The sequence below is a fragment of the Oncorhynchus mykiss genome, chromosome 23 (genome assembly GCF_057628025.1).
Source record: "Oncorhynchus mykiss isolate SJ-2025 chromosome 23, ASM5762802v1, whole genome shotgun sequence".
Taxonomy (NCBI): Eukaryota; Metazoa; Chordata; class Actinopteri; order Salmoniformes; family Salmonidae; genus Oncorhynchus; species Oncorhynchus mykiss.
Genome location: NC_143044.1, coordinates 18,049,044 through 18,075,363, shown reverse-complemented (window position 1 = coordinate 18,075,363; position 26,320 = coordinate 18,049,044).

The window sequence follows — 26,320 nt, the reverse complement described above, 5'->3', positions numbered from 1 at the left end:
GGCCATCTTGAATGAGGGTCACTTGAAGTGTACTGTTAGATAGAGGCGTGTGACCAGAAAGCTAGCTACAGTTTGTTTTCCTCCTGTATATTGAACACAGATCATCCCGTCTTCAATTTGATCAATTATTTATGTTAAAAAATACCTAAAGTTGTATTACAAAAGTAGTTTGAAATGTTTTTGCAAAGTTTACATGTAACCTTTGAGATATTTTGTAGTCACGTTGCGGAAGTTGGAACCGGTGTTTTTCTGGATCAAACGCGCCAAATAAATGGACATTTTGGATATATATTGACGGAATTAGTCGAACAAAAGGACCATTTGTGATGTTTATGGGACATTTTGGAGTGCCAACAAAAGAAGCTCGTCAAAGGTAAGGCATGAATTATATTTTTATTTCTGCGTTTTGTGTCGCGCCTGCAGGGTTGAAATATGGTTTCTCTCTTTGTTTTTACGGATCCTCAGATAATAGCATCATTTGCTTTCGCCGAAAAGTCTTTTTCAAATCTGACATGTTGGCTGGATTCACAACAAGTGTAGCTTTAATTTGCATGTGTGATTTAATGAAAGTTAGATTTTTATAGTAATTTATTTGAATTTGGAGCTCTATCCCAGAGAGGTTAACCAACTTTGCTATTTTTAGTTAGTTTTTTCGCATTTTTTGTTACTAATTTTGTACATAATGTTGCTGCTACTGTCTCGAGTGACCAAAAATAGCTTCTGGACATCAACAGCGATTACTCAACTCGAACTGGATTAAGATTTTTTTTCCCCCACGGGACGATTGAGCTAATGTAGGCTAATGTGATTCGCATGAAATTGTAAGGTATACTAGAGTTTCCCAGGACATATCTGATATTGTCAGAAAGCTTAAATTCTTGTTCATCTAACTACACTGTCCAATTTACAGTAGCTATTACAGTGAAATAATTCCATACTATTATATGAGGAGAGTGCACAATTTTGACAATAAAGTTATTAATAAACAAATTAGGCACATTTGTGCAGTCTTGATACAACATTTTGAACAGAAATGCAATGGTTCATGGGATCAGTCTAAAACTTAGCACATACGCTGCTGCCATCCAGTGGCCAAAATCTAAATTGCACCTGGGCTGGAATAATACATTATGGCCTTCCTCTTGCATTTCAAAGATGATGGTACCAAAATAATACAAAATAACATATATTTTATTATCTTTTACCAGATCTGTTATATTCTCCTACATTCCTTTCAAATGGTACCAAGTATATGCTTTTCCTTGCTTCAGGACCTGAGCCAAAGGAAGGTAGATTTGGGTATTTCAGTTTAGGCGAAGATTGAAAAAAAAAGGGCGGATCCTGCTTCCTGGAGACCAGGCCCTAATCCCCATCATTTGTGTGAAGAAAAAACGTAAATACGCGAGGCGGAAGTCTGGGTGTCTTGTGAGAATTAATCGGTGAGGGAGTAACCACTGCTCTCATTATTGTAAAACAAATTGGGCAATCTGCGATTAAGACTATCCTACCAATGGGACATAACTCTAATCTTATGTTTCACAGAGACTTGGCTGAACGACGACATGGATAATAAAGAGCTGGCTGGCTTCTCCTTGTTTTAGCAGGACAGAGCATCTACGTCTGGTAAGACGAGGGGCGGTGATGTCTATTTGTCAATAACTGCTATGTCTAATATTAAAGAAGTCTCGAGGTATTGCTCACCTGAGGTAGGACACCTCATAAGCTGTAGACAACACTGTCTACCAAGAGTTGACATCAATATTTGTAGACATCTACAGTACGGAGAACAAGTATTTGATACACTGCCGATTTTGCAGGTTTTCCTACTTACAAAGCATGTAGAGGTCCGTAATTTTATCATAGGTACACTTCAACTGTGAGAGACAGAATCTAAAACAAAAATCCAGAAAATCACATTGTATGATTTTTAAGTAATTAATTAGCATTTTATTGCATGACATAAGTATTTGATCACCTACCAACCAGTAAGAATTCCAGCTCTCACAGACGTGTTAGTTTTTCTTTACTTTACTTGTTTTCATTACCTGTAATAACTGCACCTGTTTGAACTCGTTACCTGTATAAAAGACACCTGTCCACACACTCAATCAAACAGACTCCAACCTCTCCACAATGGCCAGGACCAGAGAGCTGTGTAAGGACATCAGGGATAAAATTGTAGACCTGCACAAGGCAGGGATGGGCTACAGGACAATAGGCAAGCACCTTGGTGAGAAGGCAACAACTGTTGCCCCTGCCGATTTTGCAGGTTTTCCTACTTACAAAGCATGTAGAGGTCTGTAATTTTTTATCATCGGTACACTTCAACTGTGAGAGACGGAATCTAAAACAAAAATCCAGAAAATCACATTGTATGATTTTTAAGTAATTAATTAGCATTTTATTGCATGACATAAGTATTTGATCACCTACCAACTTGTTCTCCCTACTGTACTTACCACCAAACTGATGCTGGCACTAAGACTGCACTCAATGATCTGAAATAAGGCCATAAACAAACTTGGAAAAATTGGGTAACATACTCATCCAGAAGCGGCTCTCCCAGTGGCCGGGACGTTAATGCAGGCAAACTTAAATCCATGTTACCCAATTTCTACCAGCGTGTCATGTGCAACCAGAGGACAAAAACAGCAACTTTAGACCACCTTTTCTCCACACACAGAGATGCATACAAATATTGCCCTCCATTCAGCAAATCAAATCATAATTCTATCCTTCTGATTCCTGCTTACAAGGAAATACTAAAGCAGGAAGAACCAGTGATTCACTCAATACGGAAGTGTTTAGATGATTAAGATGCTACACTCCAGGACTCTTCTGCTAGCACAGACTGGAAAATGTTCCGGGATTCATCCAAAGACATTGAGGAGTATACCAGAACAGTCACCGGCTTCATTGTCACGTAGCTCGGAGTGGTGGGTACGGAGTCAGGCGCAGAGAGCAGAGGGTTTTGGGTTGCCGTATTTATTCCGGACAGAACAAGGTCACGCCAACAACAACAGGCAACAAAATAAGACCTACCCAAAACAGCACACCAAAACAGTTCAACAAATAAACAAACGCAACCATCCACAAACAGAACAGAAAATAAGCCTGCACAAAAGCAGACGGGCATAGATGACTTAAATAGCCCTGAACAAAACCCCAAACGAGAAACAGGTGAAACGAATATAGACATAACCAACAGAAAAAGGAAAAGGGAATCGGTGGCAGCTAGTTGACCAGTGACGACGACCACTGCCCGAACAGGAAGAGGAGCCACCTTCTCGGTGGAAGTCATGACAGTACCCCCCCGATGCACGCCACCGGCCTCGAGGGCTACCCGGTGTGCGAGGTGCAGGGTGATTCGGATGCAGGCGTTGGAAATCTCTCAGCTGTGATGGATCCAAGATGTCCTCCACCGGTACCCAGAACCTCTCCTCCTGACCGTACCCCTCCCAATCCACAAGGTACTGTAGGCCCCTCACCCGGCATCTAGAGAACATCTAGAATACCTGACAGAAGCCCGCACCAAAGCCGGCAGGCATAGACGGCTTAAATAGCCCTGAACAAAACCCCAAACGAGAAATAGGTGAAACCAATACAGACATAACCAACAGAAAAGCAGACTAACCATCAAACAGGCAAAGCGTCAATACAGGACTAAGATTGAATTCTACTACACAAGCTCTGACGCTGGTCTGATGTGGCAGGGCTTAAAAACTAGACTACAAAGGGAAAACCAGACGTGAGTTACCCAGTGACGCAAGCCTACCAGACGAGCTAAATGCCTTTTTATGCTCGCATTGAGGCAAGCAGCATTGAAGTATGCATGAGAGGACCAGCTGTTCCAGACAACTGTGTGATCACTTTCTCCGTAGCCGACGTGAGCAAGACCTTTTTAAGCAGGTCAACATTAACAAAGCTCAAAGCATGTGCGGACCAACTGGCAAGTGTCTTGACTGTCATTTTCAACCTCTACCTGTCCGAGTCTGTAATACCTATATGTTTCAAGCAGACTACCATAGTCCCTGTGCCCAAGAAAGTGAAGAGAACCAGCCTAAATGATTACCGCCCCATAGCACTCACGTCGGTAGCCATGAAGTGCTTTGAAAGGCTGGTCACATGGCTCACATCAACAACAGTGAGCCATGTTTCCGTGAAACAGAGGATGTTACAATCTCTGTCTCTCTGGAAGGCAACTCGTGCCCTAATTTCGTCCACCTTGTTATCTAGAGATTGGACATTGGTAAGTAATCTGCTCGGAAGAGGTGGATGGTGTGCTCGCCTTCAGAGTCTGACCAGTAGGCCTCTCTGGCTGCCTCTCCTGCGGCGACTGCATTGTTTTGGGTCGGGTACGAACAGGGTCCGAGGTGCGAACAAGGGATCCACTTCGAGAAAGAATATTCCTGGTCTTAATGTTGGTAAGTTGACATTGCTTTTATGTTCAATATTTCTTGAGATTTTCTGGGCTAACAACGTAAGAAATAATACATTAAAAACGTCATAGTTTCCTAAGGACCTGAAGCGAGGCGACCATCTCTGTCGGCGTCATCTTGCTTGACCATGCTGTATGTCATGTAACTGTTTTTTACATGCAATATGGTTTGTTGGCTTCACCAGACAGAGAATGCGCTCCAGTTTTGTGATGAAAGAAAGGTATGGTTGAATTTGTTCTGTTGTCACTATCTGATTGTCTCGGCCTTAGGCCTATGTATCATGATCGCAAGGCATATAAACGAACAGGTTATAGAGCAAACAATGCAATTATCACAACACAGGTTGTAAAATGGCTTTCTTTTCTGGCATGGGTTCCTCAGTGATTTTACCCACGCATTGCTACTGCTTAATCGCCACTTTAGCCCAGTAAGCACGCCTAAAGTGATTCTGATAGGTTTGAGAAAGGAAACACTCCTTGCGAGTATCTCAATTGTATAGTCCTCACATCCTTTATTTTCATCACCTTCTCAAAACCCAATGTGAGGTCAATATGAGTCTTGAATTTTGTCAACAAAATTGTGGCTTATTTGATAGAATGAAGTCCGTAATTCTTAGGTTCTTGTACAATGCTTATAAGTAGGACGTGACATCCTGACAATTTTTTTTCCATTTTAATGTAGCCAATGTCATGCTGGTGGGTGGTAACATTGAAATAAAACCCAGCCCTGAAAAGAAACGTAAACTTAAAGTATTAGCACATCTCATAGGGGAAACACAGGCTTTGACGAAGTTACCACTTTGGATTTCCCACTTCAAGCCCAAATATAGAAGACTTTTTCCCACTTCAAGCCCAAATATAGAAGACCTTTTCCCACTTCAAGCCCAAATTTAGAAGACTTTTTCCCACTTCAAGCCCAAATATAGAAGACTTTTTCCCACTTCAAGCCCAAATATAGAATACTTTTTCCCACTTCAAGCCCAAATATAGACTTTTTCCCACTTCAAGCCCAAATATATGTAATACTTTGACTAAAACTTTTTGACATAAATGGGCTTTTAAAATGACACGTCCGTCAACAACTGCCAAACATCGAAATACGACAGGGTATTTGTTCCCAAGTTTGTCTGAAGGGAAAGGAGTCTGTCATACATATTTTTGTCATGAAGTCATAAGTCATGAAGATTGAAAGACAGGCATAGACTATGGTAAATAGTCAAATAGTCAACTGAACTATAATAGAAATGTTAGATGTGGCATTGGCATCCCTCTCCATGTTCATACAGAACACATTTCTGCCTGAACTATGAGCAAACTCAGAGCTGTTTACACACAATTATTTCCTTTTGTCATATTTTATTGATTAATGGCTGATATTATATTTTCATATATTCTGCTGATGTGTCTTCAGAAGGAAGAAAGAAATATTAGGATGCTTTTCTGGGTGATCCAACAGGATCCACCTTGCCCTCAATGCATATGCAGATGTTCTACAGCCATCTGTCCATATGAATGCATTTGTATGTTCATGGGAGGAAATTGGTCCTCTGGGTAGAGTTGATGGATCCATTACTTAATTGATTTCCCATTGAAATTGAAGATTCTGATGACTGGTTCTATTAATTACACTTTCCGTTATCACAGTCTAAATTATTGGTTTCCATCATTGACAGAAACCCAGTGGGGATTTCACAATGTGCCTGCCTAACACAATATTTCATATGGCTTGCATACGGTACATGTCTGTATATGTCACTCTGTGTGGTCTGAACATCTAAGCTGCTACATCTTAATTTGACCTGTATTGTCGCAGCTAAATGATCCTGCAGCAACAGGATTTGAATGTTTAGTCTATAAGGTTGCTTGATCGGTACTCAAAATGAGGGTACATGAAAATTAGAAGTGTTCATGTAACTCTGTTAGTGATTTAAACAATTTAACTGAAAACCTGCACTAAGTTCATCGGTATTTCCTGCGGTGAAGGAAATTGTTCAGCAACAATAGTGATCAAATTTAAGATCCCACACCTGTAGCTGCTGCTCTCTACTAACTGAGCCTTGTCGGACTGTGCTATCAGATAGCCCTTGCTGTATGGCTATCCACACTTCTTCATTAGCCCCAGTAATGAGACTGATCACGTGGCCCTCTTGTCCAGACTCCACCGCAGCAGCCAGACACAGACATGCTGCAGACTGCATAACCAAGGCCAGCTGTCCTCGACATTACTCAACTGTTGTTTTAGGACGTTGGGAAATGGCGCCGCCTGCTCTGCTACCGGGAAATAGCATTGCTGTCTGCTGTGCTGTCATCCATCTTGCCCTGGGTGCCTTTGATCAAGGCTAGTAGGCCGGTAGCCACTAAATACAACATGTTCAAGTGTCTAAGGTCCAGTACACCATGTTCCTGTAACACGATAGTGTTGAGAGCTTCTCAGCTTGTTCAACAGCTAGCTTCTGTTCGATGAGGAAACCACAAGGCGATTTGGGTATCTGTTCTATGTTGGTATGATGGATTTTCATTCACATTGGAATGGGGTTCATTTCCAAGGGGGACAGCGTTTTGATGAGAGAGGGGTTTCATATCTTTGCTCTGGACGAGGAGGGATGTTACAACTATAGACATAGAACTGATATATGGACATCTGGAAATCTCAACCTGGGATAGTCTGTGTGACTGTAGGTAAATCTGGATGGCCTCCATGTTCAGTATGGTAGAGACATATTCATATTCAAGTATCACATTTTCAATAAAAAAATTGCCTCATTATGTGCAATGGAGTCAGCAATGGAGTTTTTGTTACAATGAATATAATCCAGGCTCATTCATGAGCGTATGAAAATACCCTGGAATGGGTTAACTGCAATCACAATGAGGAACAGGGAATGTATTCAACCTATGTTTATTCGATTAGCTGCAGTAAAACAAAGCAATACTGATCTGGATGCTTTTGAGAAATTCCTGCTAGAACCGACAGGCAAAGCTTCAATACAGGATTAAGATCAAATCCTGCTACGCCGGCGCTTATGCCCGTCCAATGTGAAAGAGCTTGCAGACTATCACGGATTTCAAAGGGAAACCAAGCCACAAACTGTCCAGTAACTTGAGCCTACCAGATGACCTACGGTAAATGCCTTCTATGCTCGCTTCGAGGCAAGTAACACTAAACCATGCATGAACCACAACACCAGCTGTTCCGGACGACTGTGTGATCTCGCTCTCCATAGCCGACGTGAATAAGACCTTTAAACAGGTTAACATTCACAAGGCCGCGGGGCCAGATGGATTACCAGGACGCGTACTTGGAGCATGCGCTGACCAGCTGGCAAGCGTCTTCACTGACATTTTCAACCCCTCCCTGACCCAGTCTGCAATACCTACATGTTTCAAGCATACCACCATAGGCCCTGTGCCCAAGAATGCCAAGGTAACCTAATGACTATTGCCCCATAGCATTCACATCTGTTGCAGTGGTGGCTCCTCAGAGGAGGAAGGGGAGGACCATCCTCAGTGAAATTTCATAAAAATAAAATAGTGGAACATAACATTTATTTAGTTATTTTTAGTAAAACTATATTAAATATATTCATGTCCCCAAATAATTGATTAAAATACACTTGTGCAGTGAAGGTATACAGTAACTTCAACAGCACTGTCTGGGGTAGCACCATGGTGTAGCTTCCGTCCTCCTCTGGCTATATTGACTTCAATACAGAACCTAGGAGGCCACCTAGGAGGCCATACCCCCTTCCATAGACAAACATGGTAACTATGACCACTTCTGGAGGATGTCCTCCAACCAATCAACGCTTTTGCAGTTTGAACTGACATGTTGCCCATCCAATCAGAGAATTAACCTAGTGACTTGTATTGGGATTGTGCCACTGAGCAATATGGGGGTTCTATGTGTTGAGAAGCTTGGTAACACTGTTGGATAGAGATTAAGATTGAAAAGTGATAGTTGAGCATTTTTGGGATATTATTCAATTCAAATGAGTTTTTTCAAATTACAGGAGACTAAGGAGGTTTATTATAAATTGTTTTCTTTGTTTTAGAACTCAATTTTTGTGTTCAGTTAGTGCAATTTATTTAAATTTGCCTTGTTAGCTACTGAAGTTATCTAGCTACCAGTGTGCAGCTTTCTCAACCAGAATGGTAGAATGGCCAATGCTGCTGGAAATTTTTGACTTTTTGTTGAAGAACCTCTTTCATTCTCTGGTGTATATGGAAAAGCTGCAAATTAAAAGCGAGGGTCGACCTCTGCCTGAGATCATTTTCAAGAAGACAAACGAAAGGTGAGGGTTTTCAATACCAACTGGTATCAAAGTATAGCTGGTTAATAACAGGGAGCCTTTCATCAAGCCGCTTGTATTGCTGGCCTTGCCTGCTTTTTGGAAAGTCTGAGCCTTGGTCGAAAGGTGGGTACAGTGACCCGAAGAACGTTGATCTTTCAGCTAAACGGCAAAACAAAAGCCGGGAGCATATAAATGCCCACATCAGATTCAAGCTTCTGGGAAAATGCTGCATCTATTATGACGAAGGTTTGCGTATTCAAACTGCGCAACACAACGAGAAAGTAAGAAAAAACAGGGATGTTCTCAAGTGGCTTATCAACACTGCATTTTTGGACATGCAAGAATTTGCTTTTAGAGGACACGATGAGAGGGAAAGTTCCAACAAGTACAATTACAAGGAGCTTGCAGAGGCAATTGCACAATACAATGGTTTACTTGCTGAACACGTCAAACTTTCGACTGTCTTTTCTGGAACGACTCCGAATGATTTGATAGCTTCCCATCGCATCATCCATTAAAATATTAGAGGTTGACGAAGCCTATTTTTTGCCTGTTCTCATGTTAGCTTACCACTTTCCTCTGGTATTTATTTAGCAAAGAACACATCACTCCGGATAGACACAAGCAGAAAATGTATGACATAAACAGCTGCCTAGGCTACACCTAAACATTAGAAATGTGACTTGCTGTATAGGATGAAAACCAGACTCTTTTTCAGGCTGACAAACTGTAGGATTCTAACACCATCATTAAGTTTGCTGATGACACGATGGTGGTAGGCCTGATCACCGACAACGATGTGAAAGCCTATAGGGAGGAGACAAGTGATCTGTCAGTGTGGTACCAGGACAACAACCTCTCCCTCAATGTCAGGAAGACAAAGGGAGGGCGGAGCAAGCCCCCATCCACATCAACGGGGCTGTAGTGGAGCGGGTCGGAGCTTCAAGTTCGTCGGTGTCTACATCACTAAGGAATGGTCCACACACAGTCGTGAATAAGGCATGACAATGCCTCTTTCCCTTCAGGAGGCTGAACAGATTTGGTATGGGCTTGGTATGGTATGGCAACGGCTTGGCATCCAACCTCAAGGCAGTACAGAGGGTAGTACGGATGGCCCAGTGCATCACTGGGGCTGAGCTCCCTGCCATCCAGGGCCTCTATACCAGAGGGTCAGAGGAAGGCCCGGAAAATTCAGCAATCTTATGACTGGGGGGTAGAAGCTGTTCAGGAGCCTTCAGGCTCCAGACTGAATGCTCCAGTACCAATTGCCGTGGGGTAGCAGAGTCTGGAACCTGAAGACTCCTGAACAGCTTCTACCCCCCAGTCATAAGATTGCTGAACAGGTAATCAAATGGCTACCTGGACTATTTGCATTGACCCATGTTATTGCACTGACTCTATGCAGACTCACTGAAACTACCCACACACTCACACATACAGGACTTACACTGACACTCCAATGCATGCATGCACCCACCCACAAACACCTTGATTGTTTAGTTACTTTGATGTATATGTACAGTACATATTACCTCAGCTACCTTGTAGCCCTGCACATTGACTCCTACCGATACTCCTTGTATATGGCCTTGTTATTGTTGTCTATTGTGTTACAATTTTCTATTTTTATTAGCAAATGTTTCTTTAACTGTGCATTGTTGGGAAAGGGCTTGTAAGTAAGTATTTCATGGTAAAATCTACACCTGTTGTATTCAGACCATGTGACAAATAATAATGTATTTGCTCTAATTCCCAGCTACTGTAGTGAATGAGGTGAGGTGAATCAAAACAATTCACACTGCGTATCATAACAAAGCCATAGTAATACCTTGCCTGCACCTCGATCTCAGCATAATAAGGACAATATCTGCAGGTGGCATGCAGGGCCCGGTCTCCCTCCCGCCAATCTCCTACACACAACATTAAATGGTTTAATGATCCTCGCTGCAGCCATGTAATCAATGTGTTGCGCTCAGAGCCTCAAAAAACGGTTTAGGGCCGTCTGAAGCAACGGTCCATCACACTGTTAAGCATGGGGGATTAATTTCACGGTAAAGGTTTGGCCCCTCAGTACTCTGAACATGGTTCAGACTGGTGAGTCAGCCTGAAACTAGAAGGATGAGAGGAACAGATGTCAGAGTGTTTGTCTGTGTAAGAAAGGCACACAAAAGAGGACAAGGCTCTGAACAGACAGATCGGAGACTGACTGAAAACTGGACTGTGAAAACAGGCCTCAACACTGATATTCACACACATGTTGTGTGCTACTTCTTGGTAATACCCAGATAGTACCATCCAAATACTTATTTGAATGGAAGCAAAACTACTGAACAGTAACGCACTTGAATCCCATTGGGTTTTCGTTTCAAATTCTTTATTTAAAATGAATGACAAATTATATCATATTGCCACAATTTAACACATACATCATATCAGAACCACTAGAGTGAACGCTGGTGTATTCAAGTGACTAATTCTCTCCACACAAAGCACACACAGTACTTTTCCAGACCATTGATAAAAGTGCATATCATCCTTCTCCATTTGACAGTCCACATTCATCACTCCGGATTATACAGGAGAAAAATGAAAATAGAAATTGAGTGCGCCATAAAATTTATATAATATTCAGTAGTTGACTACAGTGCATACCATATAAACAGTAAGTTGAGTTTGTGAATCATTCCAAAGGCTATATATCATCCTATATGATGACTGTCACGACTTCCGCCGAAGTTGGTGCCTCTCCTTGTTCGGGCGGCGTTCAGCGGTCGACGTCACTGGCTTTCTAGCCGCCACCGATCTATGTTTCTTTTTCCATTTGTTTTGTCTTGATTGTACACACCTGGTTTCCATTACGTATATATTTATTCCTTATTTAACCCTCTGGTTCCCACATGGTTTTGTGCGTGTTTGTTCTTTGTTAAGTGATCGCTCTTTTGTGTCGAGCTGGAATATTTTTCCCTGTATGGAATCAGTTTGTGATTTATTTGAGTAAAGTACATTTTTACTCAGTTCTGTGTCCTGCGCCTGACTCCGTCCTACCTGCTGCACACTGACACTTGACAGAAACAAGCACCTCGATATGGAGTCAGCTGGTACACCCAGTCCTCCGTTACCAGTGGAGGAGCGCTTCCAGCAGCATGCGACCATGCTACAAAATCTTGGCACAGCCATGGATCGTGTGCTGCACACCATGGAGCGATGGGAGAGAGGGGGTTTTCCCACACCCCCATCCACTTCACCACAACCCATGCCGCTGTCCACTCCTCCGTCACCAGAACCCAGTGGAGATCGGCTCTCGCTCCCTAGGGCATATGATGGGATGACTGCCGGGTGCCAGGGGTTCCTGCTCCAGTTGGAGCTCTACCTGGCGACTGTCCACCTGGCTCCCTCGGGACACGAGAATGTGTCCACCCTCATCTCCTGTTTGTCGGGGAGAGCACTTGAGTGGGCCAACGCCGTATGGGGGAGAGAAGGTGCAGCATTGGTCCACTATGATCATTTCACCCGCCGTTTCCGTGCGGTATTCGATCATCCACCTGAGGGGAGAGCGGCGGGGAAACGGTTGTTCCATCTTCGACAGGGGATGAGGAGTGCACAGGACATTGCACTGGACTTCAGGACCCTGGCAGCCAGCGTGGGAAGGAATGAAAGGACCCTGATCGACCATTACCAGTGCAGTCTACGTGAGGATGTTCATCAGGAGCTGGCATGCAGGGACAACACCCATAACCTCGATCAGCTGGTGGATTTATCCATCCATCTGGATAACCTGTTGGCCACCCGCGGACGTCCGGATCGGGGCCCGTCCATTCCATCCCACAGCACCTACGACTCTACACCTATGGAGCTCGGAGGTTGACCGGAGGGGGGGCCGTTTCCTGCACCACATGTGGCCGCAGAGGGCACACTGCTGGTCGGTGCTGGTAAGGTTCCCCAGGGAGTCGAGGCAGCAGGCAGGACACTGGTGGATCATCCCAGGTGAGTAGGCATCCGACTCACCCAGAGCTTCCTGTTGCGCACATGTGTGTATGTATATAATTTCCTGGGTTTTCCCTGCATTCCCGGTATAAGGCGCTAGTGGATTCAGGCGCAGCTGGGAACTTTATTGACGTTCATTCGCCATTAGATTAGGGATCCCTAATGTTCCTGTTGATGTGCCCTTCCCTGTACATGCCTTAGATAGTCGTCCTTTAGGGTCAGGGCTGATTAGGGAGGTCACAGCTCCAATATGTATGGTAACGCAGGAGGGTCATGAGGAGATATTTAGTCTCTTTCTGATCGATTCTCCTACATTTCCTGTGGTTTTTGGTCTTCCCTGGTTGGCCTATCATGACCCCACTATTTCGTGGCAACAGAAGGCTCTCAAGGGATGGTCACGTCAGTGCTCAGGGAGGTGTGTATTTGTTTCCATAGGTGCAACTACGGTGGAGAGTCCAAACCAGGTCTCCACCATGCACATCCCCCCCTGAATATGCCGATTTGGCTCTCGCCTTCTGTAAGAAGAAGGCAATTCAACTACCACTCCATCGATGGGGGGGATTGTGCGATAAATCTCCTGGTAGACGCAGCACTTCCCAGGAGTCACGTGTATCCTCTGTCACAGGAGGAGACAGTGGCTATGGAAACATATGTCTCCGAATCTCTGGGACAGGGATACATTCGGCCTTCCACTTCACCTGCCTCCTCGAGTTTCTTTTTTTGTGAAGAAGAAGGATGTAGGTTTACGCCCATGTTTTGACTATCGAGGTATAAATCAATTCACGTTGAAGTACAGTTACCGGCTGCCTCTCATATCCAGTGTGACGGAGTCATTGCACAGGGCGCTTCTTCACAAAATTGGATCTCAGGAGGGCTTACAACCTGGTGCGTATCCGGGAGGGGGATGAGTGGAAGACAGCATTTAGTACCACCTCTGGGCACTATGAGTACCTCGTCATGCCGTACGGGTTGATGAATGCTCCATCAGTCTTGCAATCCTTTGTAGATGAGATTTTAAGGAACTTGCACAGTCAGGATGTAGTGGTGCATATAGATTACATTCTAATATACTCCGCTACATGCGCCGAGCATGTGTCCCTGGTGCATAAGGTACTTGGTCGACTGTTGGAGCATAACCTGTATGTCAAGGCTGAGAAATGTCTGTTCTTCCAACAGTCCGTCTCCTTCCTAGGGTACCACCTGACTGCATCAGGGGTGGAGATGGAAAATGATCGCATTTCAGCTGTGCGTAATTGGCCTACTACAACCACAGTAAAGGAGGTGCGGAGGTTCTTAGGGTTTGCCAACTACTACCGGAGGTTTATCCGGGGCTTTGGTCAGGTAGCGGCTCCCATTACCTCCTTGCTGATATGGGGACCGGAGGGACTGCGGTGGTCAGCTGGGGCGAACAGGGCTTTTGGTCACCCGAAGGCTCTGTTTACCTCTGCCCCCGTGCTGGCTCATCCTGATGCCTCCTTGGCGTTTATAGTAGAGGTGGGATAGGAGCTGTGCTGTCTCAGCGCTCAGGTACGCCACCAAAGCTCTGCCCCTGTGCTTTCTTCTCGAAGAAGCTCAGCCTAGCGGAGCGAAACTATGATGTGGGGGACCGGGAGTTGTTTGCTGTTGTCAAGGCTCCGAAGGCGTGGAGGCATTGGCTTGAGGGGGCTACCCTTTCCTCATTTGGACTGACCACCGCAATCTGGAGTACATCCGGGCAGCGAGGAGTCTGAACCCTCGCCAGGCAAGGTGGGCCATGTTTTTCACCCGTTTTGTTTTCACCCTATACTACAGACCAGGTTCCCAGAACGCTAAGGGAGATGCACTGTCCCGGATGTATGACACGGAGGAGCGGTCCACGGATCCCACTCCCATACTTCCGGCTTCTTGCCTGGTGGCACCGGTGGTATGGGAGGTGGATGCGGACATCGAGCGGGCGTTACGTACAGAGCCCACTCCCACCCAGTGTCCAGTTAGGCGTCTGTACGTTCCGTCTGATGTCCGCGATCGTTTGATCTGTTGGGCCCACACGTCATCCTCCTCTTGTCATCCTGTTATCGGTCAGACAGTGCGCTGTCTTAGTGGGAAGTACTGGTGGCTCACTTTAGCTAAGGACGTGAGGGTTTATGTTTCCTCCTGCTCGGTGTGTGCCCAGTGCAAGGCACCTAGACACCTGCCCAGAGGGAAATTACAACCCCTACCCGTTCCACAACGGCCGTGTTCACACCTATCGGTGGATTTCGTGACGGATGTTCCTCTGTCACAGGGAAACACCATGATACTGGTCGTTGTGGATTGGTTATCTAAGTCCTGACGTTTTAAAAAAATATTTATTTCACCTTTATTTAACCAGGTAGGCTAGTTGAGAACAAGTTCTCATTTACAACTGCGACCTGGCCAAGATAAAGCATAGCAGTGTGAACAGAAAACGACACAGAGTTACACATGGAGTAAACAATAAACAAGTCAATAACACAGTAGAAAAAAAAGAAGAAAAAAAGAGTCTATATACATTGTGGCAAAAGGCATGAGGAGGTAGGCAAATAATTACAATTTAGCACTGGAGTGATAAATGATCAGATGGTCATGTGCAGGTAGATATACTGGTCTGCAAAAGAGCAGAAAAGTAAATAAATAAAAACAGTATGGGGATGAGGTAGGTAAATTGGGTGGGCTATTTACCGATGGACTATGTACAGCTGCAGCGATCGGTTAGCTGCTCAGATAGCAGATGTTTAAAGTTGGTGAGGGAGATAAAAAATCCAGAGAATTGAACCCTGTGGCACCCCCATAGAGACTGCCAGAGGATCGGACAACATGCCTTCCGATTTGACACACTGAACTCTGTCTGCAAAGTAGTTGGTGAACCAGGCAAGGCAGTCATTAGAAAAACCGAGGCTACTGAGTCTGCCGATAAGAATATGGTGATTGACAGAGTCGAAAGCCATGGCCAGGTCGATGAAGACGGCTGCACAGTACTCTCTTTTATCGATGGCAGTTATGATATTGTTTAGTACCGTCTCCTTCCTTTGCCCGGTCTCCCTACGGCTCTACAGACTGCGGAGGCCCTGTTCACCCACTTCTTCTGGCACTACGGGGTGCCTGAGGATATAGTTTCTGATTGGGGTCCCCAGTTCACGTCTAGGGTCTGGAGGGCGTTTATGGAACACCTGGGGGTCTCGGTAAACCTAATCTCAGGTTTTCACCCAGAGAGAAATGGGCAGGTGGAGAGAGTTAACCAGGATGTGGGTAGGTGTCTGCGGTCCTATTGCCAGGACCGGCCGGGGTAGTGGGCAGCTTTCATCCCCTGGGTGAAAACTGGCCCAAAACTCCCTCCTCCACTCCTCTACTAACCTATCCATCCTCCACTAACCTAACCTATCTTAGTATGTACTAGGTTATCAGCCGGTCCTGGCACCATGGCTTCAGAGCCAAATCGAGGCACCTGCAATGGACGAATGGTTTCCGCGCTCGGAGGAGACATGGGACACTGCCCATGTGCACCTGCAACGGGCCATCAGGCGGCAGAATGCGAGCGCCAACCGCCACCGCAGTGAGGCCCCGGTGTAAGCACCAGGGGACCGGGTCTGGCTCCCAACCCGAAACCTACCCCTTCTCCTGCCCTGCCGGAAGATGGGTCCATGGTTTGTGGGGCCATTTAAAGTCCTGAGGAGACTGAACGAGGTTTGTTATAGGTTACAGCTCCCCCTGATTACCGTACTAACCCCTCGTTCCATGTGTCTCTCCTCAGGCCGGTGGTGGCTGGTCCGCTCCAGCAGTCTGAGGTGCGGGAGGTTCCTTCGTCCCCTCTGGAAATCGAGGGTGCCCCGGCGTATACTGTGCGAGCCGCCATTGACTCAAGGCGTCGGGCGAGGGGCCTTCAGTACCTTGTGGAGTGGGAGGGGTACGGTCCGGAGGAGAGTTGCTGGGTGCCGGTGGGGGACATCCTGGACCCTTCCTTACTGCAGGATTTTCACTGTCTCCACATGGATCGTCCTGTGCCTCCGGGTCGACCCTGAGGCCGGTGTCGGCGCGCAGCTGGAGCCGCGCGTCAAGGGGGGGGGGGGGGGGGGGTACTGTCACGACTTCCGCCGAAGTTGCTGCCTCTCCTTATTCAGGCAGCGTTCGGCGGTCGTCGTCGCCGGTCTACTAGCTGCCACCGATCCCTTTTTCCTTTTCGTTTGTTTTGGTCTAATTGTTTTCACCTGTTCCTTGTTGGGGTTTTGGAATGGGTGTTATTTAAGTTTGTTTAGCCCACTGGTGTTTGTGCGGGCTTGTTGTTATTGTACGTTAGTGGTGTATTGTTGATTTTGGGTTTTCGCTGTCCGGTGTTTGTAACAGTGGTATTGGGTTGTTGTTTGCGCCTGTGTTTTGGGCTTCACCCTATTTTGTACCTGTTCCTGTTACGGAGGACATTAAAGCATTTTTCCTGTTTACCTTCTGCTCTCTGCGTCTGACTCCACACCAATCACTCTCCCAGCATTACATGAATAATTTGTTAAGTTTGCTGAAAATAAATGCATTTTACAGTGAGAGGACGTTTCTTTTTTTGCTAAGTTTATGTATAATAACTTTACAAATTACCTCGACTAACCTGTACCCCTGCACATTGACTCGTTACGATACCCCCTTTATATAGCCTTGTTATTGTGATATAAATATGTATTTTACTTTTTGATTGATTAGATTTTTTTTAACTTTAGTTTATTTAGTAAATATTGCAATGTTGGTTAAGGGCTTATAAGTAAGCATTTCACGTTAAGGTTGTATTTGGCGCATGTGACAAATACAATTTGATTTGAGATGTGCAACATAGGCGGATGGGGTGGATATCTCTGGCTTAAACTGACAGTTTTTTAATGGGGTTTAAATAAAAACGCTAGATTTCCGAGGGGGCACGGAGATTGACCTTAGGGGTTTAACATGATCTACACACACCCACACAGTTGTGAACAAAGCACAACAGTGCCTCTTCCCCCTCAGGAGGCTGAAAATATTTGGCATGGGCCCCGTAGAACCTCAAAGTTATACAGCTGCACTATTGAGAGCACCCCCAACACACAAACACACAAAAACTATAGTGCCTTGCAAAAGTATTCATACCCCTTGGCGTTTATCCTATTTTGTTGCATTATAACCTGCAATGTAAATGGACTATTAAAAATAACTTGTTACAAAAAATTCAGCAACAAAAAAAACCAGGAAAAGTGGTGCGTATGTTTGTATTCATCCCCTTTGCCATGAAGTCCTTAAATTAGATCTGGTGCAACAAATTACGTTCAGAAGTCACATAATTAGTTAAATAAAGTCCACCTCTGTGCATTCTGTGTGTCACATGAACTGTCATATGATCTCAGTATATATACAACTGTTCTGAAAGTTGTGGAGAAGTACAGATCAGGGTTGGGTTATAAAAAAAATATCCAACTTTGAACATCCCACGGAGCACCATTAAATCCATTATTCAAAAATGGAAAGAATATGGAACCAGAACAAACCTGCCAAGAGAGGGCCACCCACCAAATCTCACAGACCAGGAAAGTAGGGCATTAATCAGAGAGGAAACAAAGACACCAAAGATAACCCTGAAAGAGCTGCAAAGCTCCACAGTGGAGATTGGAGTATCTGTCCATAGGACCACTTTAAGCTGTACACTCCACAGAGCTGGGCTTTACGGAAGAGTGGCCAGAAAAAAGCCATTTTGTTTTCGCAAAAAGGCATGTGGGAGACTCCCCAAACATATAGAATGAGGTATTCTGGTCAGATGAGACTAAAATGTAGTTTGTCTGGCGCAAACCCAACACCTCTCATCACCCGAGAACACTATCCCCACAGTGAAGCATGATGGTGGCAGCATCATGCTGTGGTATGTTTTTCATTGCCATGGACTGGGAAACTGGTCAGAACGAATGAATGATGGATGGTGCTAAATACAGGGTAATTCTTGAGGGAAACCTGTTTCAGTCTTCCAGAGATTTGAGACTGGGATGGAGGTTCACCTTCCATCAGGACAATGACCCTAAGCATACTGCTAAAGCAACATTCGAGTGCTTTAAGGGGAAACATGTAAAGGTCTTGGAATGGCCTAGTAAAAGCCCAGACCTCAATCTAATTGAAACTCTGTGGTATGACTTGAAGATTGCTGTACACCAGCGGAACCCATCCAACTTGAAGGAGCTTGAGCAGTTTTGCCTTGAAGAATAGTCAAAAATCACAGTGGCTAGACGTGCCAAGCTTATAGAGACATACCCCAAGAGACTTGCAGCTGTAATTGCTGCAAAAGATGGCTCTACAAAGTATTGACTTTTGGGGGTGAATAATTATGCATGCTGAAGTTTTCAGTTTTTTTTTGTCTTACTTCTTGTTTGTTTCAAAATAAAAATATGTTGTATCTTCAAAGTGGTAGGCATGTTGTGTAAATCACATGATACAAAGCCCCCCCAAAATATTTTAATTCCAGGTTGTAAGGCAACAACATAGGAAAAATGCCAAGGGCGGTGAATACTTTGCCAGCCACTGTACATACGCCCACACACACATGCATACGGGCGCCACACACACACTCACACATACACAGTTTCACACACTATGTACATAGCTACTGCAAATTACCTCATGTTCCTGCACATCAACTTGGAACTATTATTTCTACTCATTATTGTTATTCGTTATTCACTGTGTATTTATTCCCCATGACACTATTTCTATTTGATATATTTTTTTTCTTCATCTTTACCTCATTGTTGGAAAATGACCAATAAGAAAGCATTTCTGAACATTGTGATGAGTGGCAGGAGCGGATCAATCTGCTTGTCACCGTCCTCTTCCTCTCCTTTCTCTTCTCTCTCAGAATGCCCTGGCAGTCTGCAATGTAAACACACCACTCATCCCAACACTCACTCTGTACATGTGCGTCACACTGACTATCCATAGATATTTTTAAAGACATTTTATATTTATATTCTAGTCATCTAGCAGACGCTGTTATCCAGAGTGACTCTCACTACATGACAAAAAGTACAGTATGTGGACATCTGCTTGTTGAACATCTCATTCCAAAATCATGGGCATTAACATGGAGTTGGTTCCCCCTTTGCTATAACAGCCTCCACTCTTCTGGGAAGGCTTTCCACTAGATGCTGGAACATTGCTGCGGGGACTTGCTTCCATTCAGCCACAAGAGCATTAGTGAGGTCGGGCACGGATGTTGGGTGATAAGACCAACTGACTTGTTGGAACGGTGGCATCCTATGACAGTGCCCCGTTGAAAGTCACTGAGCTCTTCAGTAAGGCCATTTTACTGCCAATGTTTGTCTATGGAGATTGCATGGCTATGTGCTTGATTTTATACACCTGGAAATAGCCAAATCCACAATATTGAAGGGGTGTCCACACACTTTTGTACAGTATATATTCTGTACATTAGTGCGTTAATCTTAAAATAGCTAGGTGAGACAACAACGTATCACAATCGTAGCAAGTACATTTTCTTTCAGCAAAGTAGATATCAGCAAAGTCAGTGATAGTAGGAAAAGACAAGTGCGTTAGGTGGAGGTTTATTTAAGATACCATACCCTACATGTCAATTCAGCCAACCATCCCTTCAAAGCCACTCTGATTAGTTGTTACAGTAGGTGCCGGAAGTGTCTGGGATTTATTCTTTGTCATGTTATTTCACCCCAATCATACCTCCATGGAGAGTAAGAAAGGTTTAATTGAACCCAAAGTGACAATGACAACCCAAATAATAGGGCCCTCAAAAATAATCACTGGGTAAAACTCAATCAGAAATGTGTCCAATCAAACAGTGAATAAAAAGACTAATGATTCACCACAGAACGGATAACATGAATGTAAAGCTATAATTTGACTGTGTGAAAGAGTCATACAAAGGTGAATTAATGAGTTAAATTGAACTTTCACTTGTTGAATGCTCACACAGCCAAATCTTCGACTAACTGTTCCTCAAAGGAGTGACCATCAGCAGAGATCCAGGTATTGGCATAGCCCTGTAGAAAGAGGTTGACGGCCCAGTGCCTATAGAAGAGGTACAGAGGAGGTAAGAGAAGCATACCAGAGAGAGAGAGACAGAGAAGGATAGAGGGAAGGAATGAGCTCATAAGACTCCAGGCTTCTTATTTCATTTAACTCAGGCACCCTTTATATTGGCCAGATAGTGGAGAATTGCCTTGGGGCTGCTAGCTTATACAACTAGCTGTATGTAAACCTAGAAGTCATATCACTGTACAAACCCATGAGCCTTTCCTATGCTAATGTTGCTATGTTCATACTGTATAACCTGCCTGACAGGGCTATGATAAATGGAATCATCTCGGGGTTTTAAGGTGCATTCAAATCACCATGTAACACTGCTCTGCCGTTTCATATTCTCTCTGTATTTACCAAGTGGACCACTGTTTACTATGGTCTATTGGTACAGTAAATTAAACTGTGTTCAGTTCTTGTACGCATCGGAACATGGGATCAACAGCCATATCTTTTCTATTAAACCTTACACCAATCATCCACTAGTTGAGGTTTCTGGGATACCTGGGTAGGGAGGAGCCATTCTAATGCACGCCACAACAGCTCTCTTCCTCTGTTTGGATAACTCCTTGAGCAACACTGCCTTCCACTTGGGCTACTCTACTTATGGGCAAAGGCAAATGTTCAGATGACAATCAAAATGTGTTTCAGCTACTTTTTAACAGATATTTTTTTTGCACAACAATACCCCAAGGCTAAATAAATTCAGCAAAAAAAGAAAAGTCCTCTCACTTTTAACTGGGTTTATTTTCAGCAAACTTAACATGTGTAAATATTTTTATGAACATAACAAAATTCAACAACTGAGACATAAACTGAACAAGTTCAACAGACATGTGACTAACAGAAATGGAATAATGTGTCCCTGAATAAAGGGGGGGGGGGGGGGGGGGGGGGGGGGGGGGGGTTAAAACATAAAGTAACAGTCAGTATCTGTTGTGGCCACCACCTGCATTAAGTACTGCAGTGCATCTCCTCCTCATGGACTCCACCAGATTTGCCAGTTCTTGTGAGATGTTACCCCATTCTTCCACCAAGGCATCTGCAAGTTCCAGGACATTTCTGGGGGGGAAAGGCCCAAGCCCAAACCATCAGATCCAACAGGTCCCAGACGTGCTCAATGGGATTGAGATCCAGCCACTTCGCTGGCCATTGCGGAACACTGACATTCCTGTCTTGCAGGAAATCACGCACAGAATGAGCAGTATTGCTGGTGGCATTGTCATGCTGGAGGGTCATGTCAGGATGAGCCTACAGGAAGGGTACCACATGAGGGAGGGGGATGTCTTCCCTCTACCAACAGCGTTGAGATTGCCTGCAGTGACAACAAGCTCAGTCCGATGATGCTGTGACACAATGTCCCAGATCATGACGGCCCCTCCACCTCCAAATCAGTCCCGCTCCAGAGTACAGGCCTCGGTGTAACGCTCATTCCTTCGACGATAAACGCATATCAGACCATCACCCCTGGTGAGACAAGACCGAAACTCGTCAGTGAAGAACACTTTTTGCCAGTCCTGTCTAGTCCAGTGACGGTGGGTTGGGTTTGTGCCCATAGGCGACATTGTTGCCGATGATGTATGGTGAGCACCTGCCTTACAATAGTCCTACAAGCCCTCAGTCCAGCCTCTCTCAGCCTATCTGAGCACTGATGGAGGATTGTAAGTTCCTGGTGTAACTCGGGCAATTGTTGTTGCCATCCTGTACCTGTTCCGCAGGTGTGATATTCGGCTGTACCGATCCTGTGCAGGTGTTGTTACACGTGGTCTGCCACTGCAAGGATGATCAGCTGTCTGTCCAGTCTCCCTGTAGCTTTGTCCTAGGCGTCTCACTGTACGGACATTGCAATTTATTGCACTGGCCACATCTGCAGTCCTCATTGCAGCATGCCTAAGGCACGTTCACGCAGATGAGCAGGGACCCTCGGCATCTTTCTTTTGGAGTCAGTAGAAAGGCCTCTTTAGTGTCCTCCGTTTTCATAACTGTGACCTTAATTGCCTTCCGTCTGTAATCTGTTAGTGTCTTAACGACTGTTCCACAGGTGCATGTTCATTAATTGTTTATGGTTCATTGAACAAGCATGGGGAAAAGTGTTTAAACCATTTACAATTAAGGTCTGTGAAGTTATTTGGATTTTTTCGAATTATCTTTGAAAGACAGGGTCCTGAAAAAGGGATATTTCTTTTTTTTTTGAGTTTAGCTTTGGGAGCCAGGTAATATCTTAATTCTATGATTCAATGCTCTACTAAAAGTTTTTCTAATAGCAAATACTTGGGTGAGAGAGCAGCCTTCACTAAGCCCACCTTGTCCAGGTGGTAGAGCACACGAGGCAAGTCCACCCTGTCTACTGTCCACATGGGGTCAGGCATGGGAGGTACCTGTACAAGACATCCTACCAGGGCCCATGGGGCCTCTTGCTGGTACAACACAGAGAACCGGCTGTTAGCATAAGCTTCACAGAGATTTAGCGCATTTATATTATACGCCAATGCGCGCCTTTGGAATGTCTACATTTTAAACAGTCTTATAAATCAGAAATAATATGATAAAATACACTGCTCAAAAAACACTATGTAACTCCAAGTCAATCACACTTCTGTGAAATCAAACTGTCCACTTAGGAAGCAACACTGATTGACAATAAATTTCACATGCTGTTGTGCAAATGGAATAGACAACAGGAGGAAATTATAGGCAATTAGCAATACACCCCCAATAAAGGAGTGGTTCTGCAGGTGATAACCACAGATCACTTCTGAGCTCCTATGCTTCCTGGCTGATGTTTTGGTCACTTTTGAATGCTGCCGGTGCTTTCACTCTAGTGGTAGCATGATACGGAGTCTACAACCCACACAAGTGGCTCAGGTAGTGCAGCTCATCCAGGATGGCACATCAATTCGAACAGTGGCAAGAAGGTTTGCTGTGTCTGTCAGCGTAGTGTCCAGATCATGGAGGCGCTACCAGGAGACAGGCCAGTATATCAGGAGATGTGGAGGAGGCCGTAGGAGGGCAACAACCCAGCAACAGGACCGCTACCTCCGCTTTTGTGCAAGGAGGAGCAGGAGGAGCACTGCCAGAGCCCTGCAAAATGACTTCCAGCAGGTCACAAATGTGCATTAGTCTGCTCAAACAGTCAGAAACAGACTCCATGAGGGTGGTATGAGGGCCTGACGTCCACAGGTGGGGGTTGTGCTTACACTGAGCACGTGACAGACGTGACAGTCTGGAGACGCCGTGGAGAACGTTCTGCTGCCTGCAACATCCTCCAGCATGACCGGTTTGGCGGTGGGTCAGTCATGGTGTGGGGTGGCATTTCTTTGGGGGGCCGCACAGCCCTCCATGTGCTCGCCAGAGGTAGCCTGACTGCCATTAGGTACCGAGATGAGATCCTCAGACCCCTTGTGAGACCATATGCTGGTGCGGTTTGCCCTGGGTTCCTCCTAATGCAAGACAATGCTAGACCTCATGTGGCTGGAGTGTGTCAGCAGTTCCTGTAAGAGGAAGGCATTGATGCTATGGACTGGCCCGCCTGTTCCCCAGACCTGAAGCCAATTGAGCACATCTGGGACATCATGTCTCGCTCCATCCACCAACGCCACTGCACCACAGACTGTCCAGGAGTTGGTGGATGCTTTAGTCCAGGTCTGGGAGGAGATCCCTCAGAGACCATCCGCCACCTCATCAGGAGCATGCCGAGTTTGTAGGGAGATCATACAGGAACGTGGAGGCCACACACACTACTGAGCCTCATTTTGACTTGTTTTAAGGACATTACATCAAAGTTGGATCAGCATGTAGTGTGGTTTATTTTTGAGCATGTAGGCCACTTTTTTTTTGAGTGTGACTCCAAAACCAGACCTCCATGGGTTGATAAATTTGATTTCCATTGATAATTTTTGTGTGATTTTGTTGTCAGCACATTCAACTATGTAAAGAAAAAAGTATTTAATAAGAATATTTCATTCATTCAGATCTAGGATGTGTTATTTTAGTGTTCCCTTTATTTTTTTTGAGCAGGGTATATACAGTGCCCTGCGAAAGTATTCGGCCCCCTTGAACTTTGCGACCTTTTGCCACATTTCAGGCTTCAAACATAAAGATATAGAAATGTATTTTTTTGTGAAGAATCAACAACAAGTGGGACACAATCATGAAGTGGAACGACATTTATTGGATATTTCAAACTTTAAAAAAAAATCAAAAACTGAAAAATTGGGCGTGGAAAATTATTCAGCCCCCTTAAGTTAATACTTTGTAGCGCCACCTTTTGCTGCGATTACAGTTGTAAGTCGCTTGTTATGTCTCTATCAGTTTTTGCACATCGAGAGACTGAAATTCTTTCCCATTCCTCCTTGAAAAACAGCTCGAGCTCAGTGAGGTTGGATGGAGAGCATTTGTGAACAGCAGTTTTCAGTTCTTTCCACAGATTCTCAATTGGATTCAGGTCTGGACTTTGACTTGGCCATTCTAACACCTGGATATGTTTATTTTTGAACCATTCCATTGTAGATTTTGCTTTATGTTTTGGATCATTGTCTTGTTGGAAGACAAATCTCCGTCCCAGTCTTAGGTCTTTTGCAGACTCCATCAGGTTTTCTTCCAGAATGGTCCTGTATTTGGCTCCATCCATCTTCCCATCAATTTTAACCATCTTCCCTGTCCCTGCTGAAGAAAAGCAGGCCCAAACCATGATGCTGCCACCACCATGTTTGACAGTGGGGATGGTGTGTTCAGCTGTGTTGCTTTTACGCCAAACATAACGTTTTGCATTGTTGCCAAAAAGTTCAATTTTGGTTTCATCTGACCAGAGCACCTTCTTCCACATGTTTGGTGTGTCTCCCAGGTGGCTTGTGGCAAACTTTATGCAAAACTTTTTATGGATATCTTTAAGAAATGGCTTTCTTCTTGCCACTCTTCCATAAAGGCCAGATTTGTGCAATATACGACTGATTGTTGTCCTATGGACAGAGTCTCCCACCTCAGCTGTAGATCTCTGCAGTTCATCCAGAGTGATCATGGGCCTCTTGGCTGCATCTCTGATCAGTCTTCTCCTTGTATGAGCTGAAAGTTTAGAGGGACGGCCAGGTCTTGGTAGATTTGCAGTGGTCTGATACTCCTTCCATTTCAATATTATCGCTTGCACAGTGCTCCTTGGGATGTTTAAAGCTTGGGAAATCTTTTTGTATCCAAATCCGGCTTTAAACTTCTTCACAACAGTATCTCGGACCTGCCTGGTGTGTTCCTTGTTCTTCATGATGCTCTCTGCGCTTTTAACGGACCTCTGAGACTATCACAGTGCAGGTGCATTTATACGGAGACTTGATTACACACAGGTGGATTGTATTTATCATCATTAGTTATTTAGGTCAACATTGGATCATTCAGAGATCCTCACTGTACTTCAGGAGAGAGTTTGCTGCACTGAAAGTAAAGTGGCTGAATAATTTTGCACGCCCAATTTTTCAGTTTTTGATTTGTTAAAAAAGTTTGAAATATCCAATAAATGTCGTTCCACTTCATGATTGTGTCCCACTTGTTGTTGATTCTTCACAAAAAAATACAG